This window comes from Lycorma delicatula, chromosome 1 (genome assembly GCF_047948215.1).
Source record: "Lycorma delicatula isolate Av1 chromosome 1, ASM4794821v1, whole genome shotgun sequence".
In the NCBI taxonomy this organism is placed as follows: domain Eukaryota; kingdom Metazoa; phylum Arthropoda; class Insecta; order Hemiptera; family Fulgoridae; genus Lycorma; species Lycorma delicatula.
This window is the reverse complement of record NC_134455.1, coordinates 117,641,682-117,656,126: the sequence shown is the minus strand read 5'-3', so window position 1 is coordinate 117,656,126 and position 14,445 is coordinate 117,641,682. Positions and strand designations below refer to the sequence as shown.

At 29.8% G+C, this 14,445-nt stretch overlaps 1 pseudogene; it reads right to left on the bottom strand.

Moving 5' to 3' along the window:
- Nucleotides 1-8,941: 8,941 nt before the first annotated feature.
- On the bottom strand, nucleotides 8,942-14,302 carry LOC142321678 (phosphatidylinositol 3-kinase catalytic subunit type 3 pseudogene; annotated as a pseudogene).
- Between the last annotated feature and the right edge of the window lie 143 nt (nucleotides 14,303-14,445).

Sequence of the window (14,445 nt, the reverse complement as noted above, 5' to 3'; positions counted from 1 at the left end):
GTCGAGGTTTTCTGCTTTTGTTTTTGTTTTTTGTTTGTTTAGTTGTTGGCCTAATGAATTGCATTAGAAAGTTTTCTATTAATTTGGATAATTTTCTAACTTAATTACTTTTTATATATAATATATATTCCGAATATGACAGAGCAATAGTTGCCATAAACGAAGTCTATTAAATTTTATTTCATTTCAACATTTTTATTTTATTTTGTAGTAGCCCACCGACCTGGTCTAGTGGTTAACTCGTAGTCGCAAATCAGTTGTTTAACGGCTGATTTTCGAAGTCGAAGTTCAAATCCTATTAAAATTTAGTTGCTTTTATACGGATTTCAGTACTATACAGCAGATACCGGTGTACTTGGGTGGTTGGGATTCAGTTAACCACACGTCTCAGGAATGGTCGGCCTGAGTCTGTACAAGATTAACCTCATTTACATGTCATACATATCATCCTCATCTCATTGGTCTGAGGGAGGTGGGTTTCTTATTGTTCATTAGTTGAACAGATTGCAACGTACACATTAGAAAAACTAAATTTTGCAGTAAAAAGATACAATTGGATGTATATGTCCTACGCAAGGCCGGACAAACACTCCGTTAGTCCGTGCCCCGGCACGGAGTAAAAAAATCGAGGGGTGCAAAATTGCCAAAACAAAATGAGAAAAAATCGCAACGTAGTTTCAGAATTAGAAAATTTTCAGAAAAAAATTCTAAAAAACAGCGAAATTTTTCAGCGAAATTCCGTACTAAAATTGTTGAAAATCCGGAAGTTGAACAGGTACAAAAAAACGTTTTATATCAACTGAAATTTTATTTAATACCCTTCACAACGAGACCAATTTCAAATCTGTACGATAATTAGATGGGTGTCGGAAATTAATTAAATTAGATCACTTTTTCGGACGAAACGCTATTTTCCCGTAGTCTTTTTGTAAATTGCGGTAAAAACTTTACTACCTGTCATACAAAAACGATTTTTTTTTTTTAGAAAATACCCTCAAGAGTTGGCTTTCAAATGAAAGAAAAATTATTTAAATCCGACGAGAAGTTCGTTTAAAAACAAATTTTTTCCGAAGCCGTAAGTTTTAAAAATTACTAGCGTTAAGCATGTTCTTCATGTTCTGAATTATACTCCTGTTAACTGTTTTTTAAATGATGTATTTTACGTGAAGTGTTATTGTAAGCATTTGTGTCATCAATTATTGAGTTACAAGTTGTTTTTTGGACGTTCGCTAAAAAAATGTTAAAACATACCAATACAACTTTTTTTTTAGAATGCTTACATTGCAATTCTACAGGAGTGCAATTTTTTACTTTTGTACGGAAAGGTTCAAAGACTAAATCCGACCCAGGTCCTACCTCGAACTATGCTACATTTTAAATTTAATTTTTATTGTCGATTTCTTCTTTAATTTTATATTGTTTTATCACCTATCTTCAGCATTTAAATTCATTTATAATAAATATAATTTATCTCATTTCACATCTATGTTAACTGAAGTCACATCTGTTAATCTCATCAGTCCGTTTGAAAACAGTAAAACACTTTATAATTATCACCGATGATTTTATTTATTCATAAACGTAGATGGTTTTATTTATAATGTGTTGTATAAATTATATCATTCAGACACAAAATATTTTTTATTATCTAGTTACTATTCTAAGAGAATTTGAAGTACTAAGAGAACTTTAAATTACCGGAGTGAATTAAATTTAATGTTGGAATTGAACTGTCGAGGCGAACGTATTAGTTGTGTTGATCAGTGATTCCCAAACTGTGCACCACGGCCTCTTCATAGGGGCGCCGCGAAATATTGTAAAAGCTTCATAATTGATTGAACCAAGACATTTATAATTATTAATTTAATATTAATAAACTAAAAAAATAATGAAAATAACACGAGTTTTATTTATTTTTATCTTTAACGAGTAGTTCATACTTTCACTTAAGGGTAGGGCGCCATGAAAAAAATTTAATTGAAAAAGGGCGCCGCGACTCGGAAAAGTTTTGAAACCACTGGTGTTGATAGTAATCGTGGAGGTAAGCCTACGATTAGTTCGTACAATTAAATTTTAATCTAGATTATTTAACTTATCATTATATTTTTATTTTAATCTTCTTAATTAATAATTTATTTTATCGTGTATTTTAATCATTTTCGTTACCTGCTTAATGGGTCGATCGAGTGTTTTTTATTTCTCTTCTTTTATTTTTTTCTATTATTGTCGCTAAATGTGTTGATAATACGCTTAAAAAAAAGTCAAAAGAATTCTCAATGAGTAGTTAAGGAGGTGAAAAATTATCAAGTGGATATAATGGCTGAACAAAAAATTGGAAATATCATTAGAACAACTGGCGGAGTCGTTCAGGGTCTTTCTAGACGAAAAGTTGGCTCATGTCGCTACCAAAGAGAATGTGCAAGAGCTGTTCACGGAAAAAATTCGAACATTTGAAGGGGAAAATCGATTACTTTAGGAGGAAGTTTATAAATTGAGGCAACAATACGAAAGCACCGAGGCTAGAATAAACGACTTGGAAGGAAGGTCAAGGAGGTACAATATTATTTTTAAATAGTAAACGATGTTACGGGTGGAAATTGTGAATTAAAAGTAAAAGAATTTTTGTGCTAACGTGTTTGGGAATTGCGAGTGATATCGACGTAAACAGAGCTCATCTTTTGGGAAATCCAAATGCCACAACACTACTACGCGCACTTGCCTAAGGAACATATCGATAAGATTTGTCAAAACGTACGAAAACTGAGGAACACTACAATTGTAGTACATCATGATTATACAAGGGAGGTTAGAACTAGGCGCAGTAGTAAACTGTTGGCTTAGCAGAAAGAAATTTATGTGTCCGGTAATACAAAGTTGTAAGTCGACTAGGATTTTCTGTCCGTAGAGGTTTTTAAATTTTTCGGTCGAATGATGAAGAGGTAACGGTTAGTTCAGATGACGAAAGCTTCCTATGTGAAGTGTTCTGTAATTAAAAATTACAACAGCAAATAGATAACAAAAGGTATCTGATTTTGTTATGTATTTGCATTCCATTAAGTATAGGCCTATAATTGCTTTATTTTAATCTGTGCTTATAATTCTTGAAAGCGAGCTATTCATATCTCAAAAGTTTAGCTGAGAAAAGAGTTGCTTGATATGGTACAAAAGGCCGACCTCAGAGCACATAATTATATGATAATTATTGCAGTCTTGACTGGTTTGATGCAGCCCTCCAAGATTCTCAATCTAGTGCCACTCGTTTGATAACCACTGCATCAACTACTAATCAACATGCAACTACTGCATGTTAGGGATGTAGAACCTACATCCCTAACAATTTATTTTACACATTCCAAACTTTGCTTATCTGCACAATTTTTCCCACCAACATGTCCCTCCAATATTAAAGTGACTATTCCAGGATGCCTTAATGTGCAGCCTATAAGTGTCTCTCTTCTTTTAACTATATTTTTCCAAATGCTTCTTTCTTCATCAATTTGCAACACCTCTTCATTTGCCACTTTATCCACCCATCTTATTTTTAACATTCTCCAATAGAAATACATTTCAATAGCTTCTAATCTTTTCTACACAGCTACTCCGAACATCCAAATTTCACTTCCATATAAAGCTACACTCCAAACATATACTTTCAAAAATCTTTTCCTGACGCTTAAATTAATTTTTGATGTAAGCAAATTATATTTTTGACTGAAAGCTCGTTTTGCCTGTGCTATGCAACATTTTATATAGTGCTCCTACTTTGTACACTTTTAGTAATTCTACTTTCCAAATAACAAAATTCTTCTACCTCCGTAATCTTTTCACTTCCTATTTTTATATTCAGTGGTCCATCTACATTATTTCTACTACATTTCATGATATGAATATACGTGATGATAATAACCTAGATTATGTATGTTCTGCTGTTTGTACGGGATTACGTGTGACTGACACATGCTATTTTAATAAAATTTGAATGAACTTTTTTTAACAAGAAATAGCAATTTACATAATTGAAATTTTAGCAATGACTCTCTTATTTCAATTTAAAAAACTGAGGGTGAGCGAATAATTATTTTCAATGCATTAGCAAATATTTTTTTGCTGGTAAGTCATTTTTAAATGAATTTGCTATCCGTTGTTTTAAACTTAAAAATTCTTCATTAATTTGAAGTTGAAAAGTCAGTTCTCATGTCTAAACCAAAAAATTAACAAGGCTGTTCTGGTTTCAGTTTGCACCAAAGAAGACAGTGTTCAGTAACAATTTAGTTTTTGGGATCGGACAGAGTACCAGGGGCTGAAATTAACCGAAGACGAATACGAAAAAATGTTTTACCACTACTTTTTTAAAAAAGTGTTTCATCACAACAGAATAACATTTTATCACAACAGTTTATGAGTGAGTGGATTAAACAATTAAGAAATGTTCACACAAATGTTATGCATAAAGGAAGAGCCAAACACTCATGTATAGTTTTATTAGTTACAATTAATGACAATATTGAGCACATGTATGTCATGAAGCAACGATTGGTGAAACAGCGATGGTTCTTCTGAAGAAACTGTCCACTGTAGACTTAACTTTCATAAATTTTGTGTAAAGTAGGTCCCAAAACGACTCACAATTCTGCATAATTTTGTTGGACATCTGCCAACAAATCTGACCTCTTACGATATTGAAGGTGACACTTTCTTGGACAGAATCGTCACTAGTGATGAAATGTGGATCTACTATTTTGAGTCAGAGAATAAGTAACAAAGAACGGGATAAAAACATTCACAAATGGAACTTTCCTTACTAGGAAAAATTTTTAAAAATCATTGTAATCAGGAAAACTGATGTAATTACTTCCTTGAAATTCAGAAGGCTCAGTTTTAGAACATTACCAGAAAAGGGGTTAACAATAAATAGCTCTCATTACAGTAAAATGCTAATTGAAAAGCTGAAGGCTGCAATTCTAAGCAATGTCTGAAGGGATTGCTTTATTGCATACTGCTGCCCTCACAGTTCAAACTTTAAAAAAATCAGGGCTGGAGCTCCATATAGTCTTAGATAAGCTCCATATAATCTTTACTTTAATTATTCAGACTATTACCCATTTGGTTCACTCAAGAGACATTAAAAGGTGATTAATTTACCAAAATGCATGGACTTCAGAAAATTCTTCATGCATGGCTTGTTATTTAACCAAAACATATTTCTGAAGTCGTAAAGAACTCGTGCATTGAAGGAAGAAGTGCACTGAAAAGCAAGCAGACTATGTTGAAAAATGAAGCTATAGCTTTCTATTTTTACTGAAATAGAGTTTAAGGCCAAATTGCAAATAATTATTGATTCACCCTTGTATTTACCAGCTGGCCACATCCTCAATAAAATATTGTTTTGGTATTTAAATTGCATAGGATGCTTAAAATAAAATTAACAAGAAAAACTTAAATTCTAATTTATATTAGACTTAACCATTTTTAAAAGCTTCAAACATTCCATATTCTCTATGTACAATTTTGATAGTTATGTGATGAACTAAATATCTAAAAATACAGAAATGAACAGAATAATGAAGAAAAATAAGCTAATGAATTAAGAGAAAGAAATAAAAGCAAATTGTACCAAATTATGATGACTGAAAAAAACAAATGCACATTTTATTGCAAAACTGCTTTTATCTTCAAATACAATTTTTATCTGAACTAAAAAATTACAAAAAAATAAAACTGTCTACTCAGTAAAAAAAACAAATGAATAAAAATAAAAAAAAAATTGTGGGACAATAAAATCCTACAATCTCATTAAAAATGATTAATAATTTTACTTGACTTGACATTAATATTTGTTTAAATATTTATATTTGGTTAAGTGCTGCTAAAGATATAAAGTCAATAAAATTATAATTTCAAGAAATTGTTAACTGTTTTATGTGGTATTCTTCACTTATATATTCGGTTGTTTAAAGCCTCACAGAATAACTTTGTTTAAGTGTATTATAACACTTGCATCTCACGTATTCATACGTAAATTTATATTTACTAATTAATTTTCAAAGTATCTATTATTTCATTTAATGACTTCAATATTAATACACTTATTTTCATTCTTATTTTCTATAAGAATGTGTTTTCTATTCTTGAATACTGAATAATGCATTTTTCAGTTTTTCTCCACCTCAGTTTTTTATATAAAAAAGTAGATTTTTAAAATTATACATCAAGAAAAAAATTATATGATTAGTCAAATGTTTTCATGTTAAATGAACTTTTTTTATAAATAAAAATATTATTTTCTTGATTTCTCAAATTGATTTTGATTTACTTATAAATTGTACTTTTTTTTTAATGGTTCATATGTTTAATAAATGTTGTATGCCCTTACACATTTTATTTCACTATAATCACATCCCTAATCATCACAAACTTAAAAAAAATTACAGCATGTTTGAAGATACAAAAGCATCTAACATGAAACTGAGCACTTTATGAAAAACCAACCTCACCATTAATAAGTCATGAGTTACAGCAATAAGAAACAAAACAGATTTTAAAATAATACAAATTTATAAATTTACAAATAAGCTGTTAGGGGGATATTTTTCTCCAAAGTATTCCAGCAAATGATTTATCATATATTACGGTATGTCAAACTGCACACTACTGAGTCAGAAAGGAAATGTGTTTATAAAGAAAAAAGGAGAGAATTAGAAAAAAAACAGATGATTTAGATTATGCATTTTTTTTTGGAGAAATTATCCATGTTGGGATGTTCTGATTAGAAAATTGTCTGATTAAGGCTTTTGCTAACTACGTATAATTTGATTAAGAACTTAACAGTATGTTTGGAAACTGGTAAATTGGCTATGATAAATGATTGACATTTTTAATCTTTTCATTGAGAAATGCAAGTGATATAACCACATATCATCATTATTACAAAAGAATGATCACCTTTTTGTTGATAGATTATGATGTAATTTATGCTACATTGGCTCAAAATATTCTGCAAGTTAATCAAATCTGCTTTCCATTAATGAATTACTAATATAGGATTCTTAAAAATTCAACCACAACATAGAAATGGAAGAAAATTTTGTGCAATCAGTTTAAAGTTTACATAAATCTGGTTTAAGTTTTACTGAGTTAGATTTATTAAATAATGAGTTTACTAGAAACTACTATTATTAGAACCCTGTACTACGATAAACAAGATATTGTGAAAGTAATGGCGTAATCCAAAAATCAAATTTTTCCATTATTTTTCTGTTTAGCTTCCAACCACCTTAAGATATTACTTCAGAGGATTATGAGGATAATATGTATGAATGTAAATGAAGTGTAGTCTTGTACAGTCTCAGGTCAACCATTCTTTGCTATTACATTTTAACATGGTGGAGTAAATGTTATCTACATAGATTGTGTTGTGTAAAAGACAAACAAATGTCTGTTCATGTCGTTATTTCTCACTATTGTTGATAATTGAGTGATGAATGCATTCACTGAAGAATCATCTAAGTGTAAACCATAAAAGTACATAATTTAAAAGAATTTGTAATGCATATAAGCAAACAAGATAAACACTGATCTAAAATAGCAAACAAAGTAGGTATTTCACAGTGCCCTTAGCAGGTTTGGTCTTTTTTCTTTATAAACACATCAATAGAGTCTGAATTATATTGTAATATTTTAGAATCCACAGGGTATTTAATTGCAATCCAAAGTATTGCTGAACAAATAAATTCAACTAAAACAAAAAATATTCAGCATAATAATAAGTTTGATCTAAATAACAAAATTGATCTAAAAATGTAGTAAAAAATAAATCTCTAATGAGTATAATAATATTTACAATTTTGGAAACTATTATTCTAAATAATAATTTACTGTTAATCAGCATGATGAAAAATGTGGATAAACCTTTTTGAAAGACAAGTTTAACAATGGTACCACTGACGAAGGAGCAACACAATAGCTCCAAAAAGATCTAGAAGCACAATGCGACATTTAGGAAGTGAAGTTATTTTTTTAATGTTTTCAATAATTTATTGTATTATGTAATAAAACATACTGGTATTAATACGTATATTTACTGGAGTAATATTTTCTCTATTATACTTATAAAAAAAAACCATTGAAAATGTAATACAGTGTAAAAATTTTCTAATAATCTACAAATAAACAATGAGTAATTAACTCAATAAGAATTAAACTGAGATTATTATTCATCAGTTATTCAAGAAAAAGCAATATTAGATGCATATACTATTGCATGTTATTGCAGTGGACTCATTTTGGCATTTATTATTCAGAATATAGTAAGAATTATTACATACGTAACTGTTTGGGTTTAAAAGGTATGGGGTATATAATTTTTTAAATTAAAAATATGTACTCTAAAGATAAATAATAATAGCTATGTTCCTCTTATTGAGTAGTGGCAATGTATACATACAATCGATTAATTAAAATAATTTGTTGCTCTGTACAGTCTCTCTCTCATATTTACAAAGCATGATGAATATAAAACATCAGAGTAGAAGCACTAGAGTTGCTTTCTCTTACATTTTACTTTTTACCCTATTTATAAAGCTGGTATGATATCGTATTCTTGGGAATAACTACACCAATTTCAGAAGCAACATCTTACGTCAGATTGTGTACAATGGCTGCAAATTATGACTAAATACATGTTAATGAAACTACTAAATAAGAAAATTATTATTTAATTTGGTAACTTACCTCAAAATTCTTTTCAAATTTTATTAACCTCTTAAAATTACATTATGAAAGGTTTTTCTAAGTAAAATGCATGATTGCATGAATATATATATATATATTCATTTTCAATGTCATACCCTAAAAGTACATAAGACTTTGATACTAATTACCTAAAGCCAAAAATTAAGGAATTAATACAACAAAATTATAAGCATGTCATTAAGATACATAATTAGGATTTATTAATTCATAATTACAAAATACCATTAAACAACAAAAAATATAATATTAAACTTCAGTAATTTGTTTAATTTCAGTAATACATGTATATTTTTAAAACAGTCTGAAGTAAAATATTGTTCATGGTTCTTCAAAATAATAAACTAAACCTTAGTGTAAAAATAATTCTCAACCGTTTATACAAAAAATACTTCAAATAAGTGAATTTCATTCTAAACATCTAATGAATAAATTGTAAAGGTGAACTCAATTACGACAGTACTGTGTAAATTTATGTAACTGATCAACAATAACAGCCATTATGTCAGCCACAGATGAGTCTAGAATGGTTTTAAAATGCTGGACTGCTTCTTCATCACCTAAATTAAGGCATAATTTATCTTCAATCTTTTTTACTGCTTTATCTGGTTCCAATGCAATATCAGGAATATTTGCATCGACCATAAGCGAGAAAATATTCAAAATCAAATCAGCATGTCTCCGTAAAAAAAGAAACGCATTGAAACAATGTTTTTTGAATTCATTATAATGGTCAGAATTAACACCTCCCATAGCTTCTACCATTTCTTTGCTGAGTTTCAATGGAGGAGGCAAAGGTTTTGGATCTCGACCTAAAATGTAACCAAAATCTATGTGAAAAAGATTTCCGTTTAATGATATCATCAAATTATCTAAATGTCGATCACCAACACCTAATAAATATGTGATAACACAGTAACCAGCACAACTTTTAACATAGGTGTCCATTACTTCCAAAGAAATTCCATTAGCAGCAGATTTACTTGGGTGATGTTTTTTAAAAAAAGTTTGTAAACTACCATATTTAGACAAAATTTCAGCAATAGCATATGAATTTACGTACTGTACAAAGCCATGTTTGCTGCTGGTTGCAAGAACTTTATATGGAGTAAGTTTTAAGTCTAGTTTTTCTCTTTTTAGGAGGTTATCTATTAATGAAATTACTTGTAAAACTAACTGATCTTGTCGTAGGTCATCTCCATACTTGAATATAGCAACATACTCTGTATTATCTGATGTGATAAATGTTAACCGTGATGGCATCAGTTTAGATTTAAACAATGTAGCTTTTTCAGGTACAATACCCTTAATAATAACATCAGGGTCTAATGGAAAAGGAATCTGTTCAAAGTCGGAAAATTTAATTTTAAACATATCAGCTTCGGCTAACAAAGAATGGAGTTTTGCAATCTTTTTGGTTCTGTTTCCATTTTCTTTGATGATTATTTTTACTAATTCAACTAGACTATCCAAAAATATTTGTTGATTTAAAAGCATTGTATGTTTACTTTTAAATTCATCATTACCATATTTTAATGACTGCATGAATAATGTTACCACCTTTATATACATCTCTGAAATTTTATCTGATCCAACAGCATATGTATGATTTTCATATTCTACTATTAAATACCAAAAGAAGTAGTTGGCTAGTTTGATATTATTACAAGATCTACATATAAGAAATGAAAGCAAATCTGTACAAAACATTTGACTCTTTTGTAACAGTTGTAATAAAAAGTTAGCTCTAGTGATATCTGAACCTTCATTTGCAATTAGTACTTGCATTTCATTAAAAACACAAAAACATTTATCAATATCTTCATATTTAAGTGCCTGAACTAGTTGAAGAAAATACAATATTAGATTATCATCTGATGTTTGTTTAAGGCAGTTTACAGCATATTGTCTTACAGCAGGATGTTTAAATGCTGGAGTCAAGAGTTGCAAACCTTCATCTACATCAACGGGTGACCACTTCCACATAAGATCCAATGCTTGCTGTACCTCAATTCCTAAATTCCAATTCACGCATTTCAGAAACTTAACTAATGCCTTTTTTTGATCGCTAAGATAGAATCTATATTTCCAAACCAAGTCCTGTTCTTCAGCAGTAAGAGGTCTCATAGGTGAATAAGTAATAATATTTTTTAACAGATCTCTAACTTCAGAATTAGGTTTTGCATCCTTATCAGGTATTCTGTTGCGAATACTGCGATAAAGTTTATGATGTTTATCTTCAACAAGATTTTCTTTTAAAATTTCTGAATCCAATACTACATTAATATCATTGGATGGATTAAATTGGTATACACTTTGACTTTCATCCTCATGATAAATTACAGATAAAGAATTTCCATTGTAATCAATGTAAGGAAATTCTATCATTAAATAAAGCTCATTGTTATTTTTTTTATCTGAATCACAAATAAGTTCCATTTCTCTAAATGACAATCTGTCTAGCCAGTCAATCTTTGGTATAACATTATTCTTATGTTTTTTCATCAGTCTGTACAATGACTGAATTCTACTTTTGGGAATCTTTAACTTTCCAGGAGTTTTATTATGGTGTACATCGGCGATTACATCAGGCCAAACATATAAGTATAATAAACCCTCCCTGAAAAGCCCATATTTGCCAAAAAATGATATAGTTGTTCCTCCAACAGGTTTTACTTTATCAGGCCCATAACAATCATATATTGTCAGAGATAAAAGAGCATTCCTAGGAAGATCATTAAATTTTATTGGTAAAGTTATCCATTCATTCCAATTCCAAAACTTGTCAAAAGATTTATAACTAGTTGAAACTGGAGTTGTTAAAGGATGTCCATCACCAAATACTTGACAAACAACCATAAGATCAGCTAACTTATTTCGTTGATATAAACCTGTATAAACTATCATTTCATCTTTCAGCATTGTTGTATAATCAGGTGTATATTTAAAATTATCTAGAGAACCTATTTTTATATTAACATCAACATCAAGAGATGAACTATAAACATAATTCAATGCAGGATGTATTTCTTCCATTTTTAACAAATTCCAGAATTTAACATTCTGGAAAAAAAAATTAAAAATAGAACTCATTTGAAATTTAGTGATGAGATTTCTTAACTCTTAGACTACAATTAAAAAATTTCTTGCACAGTTCTGCACAAGAAAAGTGACTTTTCATTCATTTATTTTGTACAATGTTGTCTGTATAATTATTTTGTAAATTTTTTTGTCAAGAAATATACAAAACCATAAATTAAATGAGAAAACTAAAGGAGGTATATTGTTTTATTTACTTAATATTAAAATAGATTTTCTGTTAATAAGAAAATAAAATTATAACCAAAATTTTACAACCTACAAACAAACATGACTCACCACTGTGACTCATTGCATAAGTGCATGCAAAAAATACACAAATAAGTCAATATAACCTCAAATTGAGTGTAGCTCAGGAACGACTCAACCAGTTTTCACATGCACAACTTCAGATACACTACTACAACATAACTAAATTTCATTGAAATTGATTAGGTAGTTTTGGAGATTTTTGAGCAACAAATTTTATACATAGGCGCGCGCGTGCATAAAATTTGTTGCATGTGTAAAATTTGCATATCTCAATTGTGTGTGTGTGTGTTCATGAGGTTTGTAAATAAAGTAATGAGACCAGTTTTTTTGGCAGCTTAAGTGGGAACACTAGAGTACTAATAAACATATGGTTATATGAACAGCTGATTTATACTAGGTATTAATATTTTTAGTCTATTTTTGCCAGACGTAAACAAACTTTTTGTGAAATGAGTTTTTGTTCTGCGTTACGAAAATGAGTGATACTAATTATGATTAACATTGTGCAATCAAGTTTTGTGTTAAACTTGGTAAGAATGCAACTGAAATTTTTTCAAAATTGAAACTGGCATATGAAGATAATGCTCTGTCACGAGCCCCAGTTTTTAGATGGTTTAAAGCATTTTTAGATGGCTGGAAATCAGCTGCGGATGATCCATGCTTTGGAAGACTCTTAATGTCAAAAAGTGATGACAATGTTGAGTGTATCAGAGGCTTGATACAGTACGACTGGTGATTAACAAACAGAATGATTGCAGAACAACTGAATTTGAACCATACACAGTCCACCAAATTTTGACAAATGAATTGGACATGAAAAAAGTTTGTGCAAAATTGTTCCCAAAACACCTCACTGTTGAACAGATAAACAACAGGAGGGAAAAGTGCCACGATCTTCTAGGGTGAATTGAAATTAATCCTGATTTTCTAAAGATTTTATTACTGGTGATGAATCTTGGATATTTGAGTACTACCCAGAAACGAAATGCCAGAGCAAGGAGTGGCAGACTTCAAACTCACCACATCCCAAAAAAAGCAAAATTGGGCAAATCAAAAATCAAAACCACGCTAATTTGTTTATTCAATAGTAATGGCATTGTCCATTAGGTGTTTTTCCTACAAGACAGACTGTAAATCAATATGTTTACCAAGAAATTCTTGAAAGACTGCAGAAAAGAGTTGCCCGTGTGAGACCAGCCATCAAAGACAACTGGATGCTGCATCATGACAATACATCTTGTCACACTACACTCTCAATTAATGGGCTTTCGACAAAGAAAAACATTCCTGTAGTTCCTCAACCACTTTATTCACCTGACATTAGTCTCTGCAACATTTTCCTGTTCCCGACTTTAAGTTTGAATAAGGATTGAGTTTCAAATCCTTCATTCTTTGGCATCAAAAAATGCTCTCAATATCCATTTATAAGGACTTTTTACAAAAAACTGTACAGTTAATAAAGGCTTCATTTTCTAACAAAAACTTACTCAACTTAACTGTAGAAAATATAAAGATATTAAACACCATTCTGTAATTTCAACATAAATGCAACGCTAACACTTCCTTTAAGATATTAACCAATATACACTAAAAAAATCACTTAAAAATAAATAGTTTCAGTAACACCCAACCAATGTTGTTGTTAATGTTCTCTATTATGAAACCTAAGGGATACTAACTGATTTTTAATGAGGAACATGAGATGTGAAACAAGAAGTGAAAATAAATTACATTCTAAAACAGGTTTGGTTAATTCCATAAGATTTTATGCACTTTTAGTATTTTTCATACATACAAATATAAATTATTTTCATTTAAACTGCCAGTTTCAACTAGTATTTGGGTCTGGAGTGCTTCAGTTGAAGAAAAACTCAACATTAAAAGAGGTCACAACAAAAATAATCATGGTTTAAGTTTTCATAATTATCTCCAGAATGGTTAAAAAAAATTAAAGTTTTGCATAAACAATTGGGATTACAATCAGTTTATGTGCATACATATAGTTTTGTGTATGCACTTGACCTGGAGCTGGTTTTTCAGATTTAAATAATTTCAAATTATTAGTTTAAAACCTAAAACTTACTATTATTTATAATTCTTCACAAACAATCGTTTCATTCATAACACCATTAAATAGAAGTCGATTAATGTTATATATTAAATGATTAGTTCATTTTCTTAAATAGTGGTAATAGTTAAAAAACGTAAAACGGTGTCACTATTTACGAAATGAAAAAAATACGTAAACGAATTTTAAGGTTATAGTTTATTCTAACATCTTAATACCTGACGCTCTTTGACCACAACTACGATCACCAACTTCACACCTACCACAGAGAGTGACAA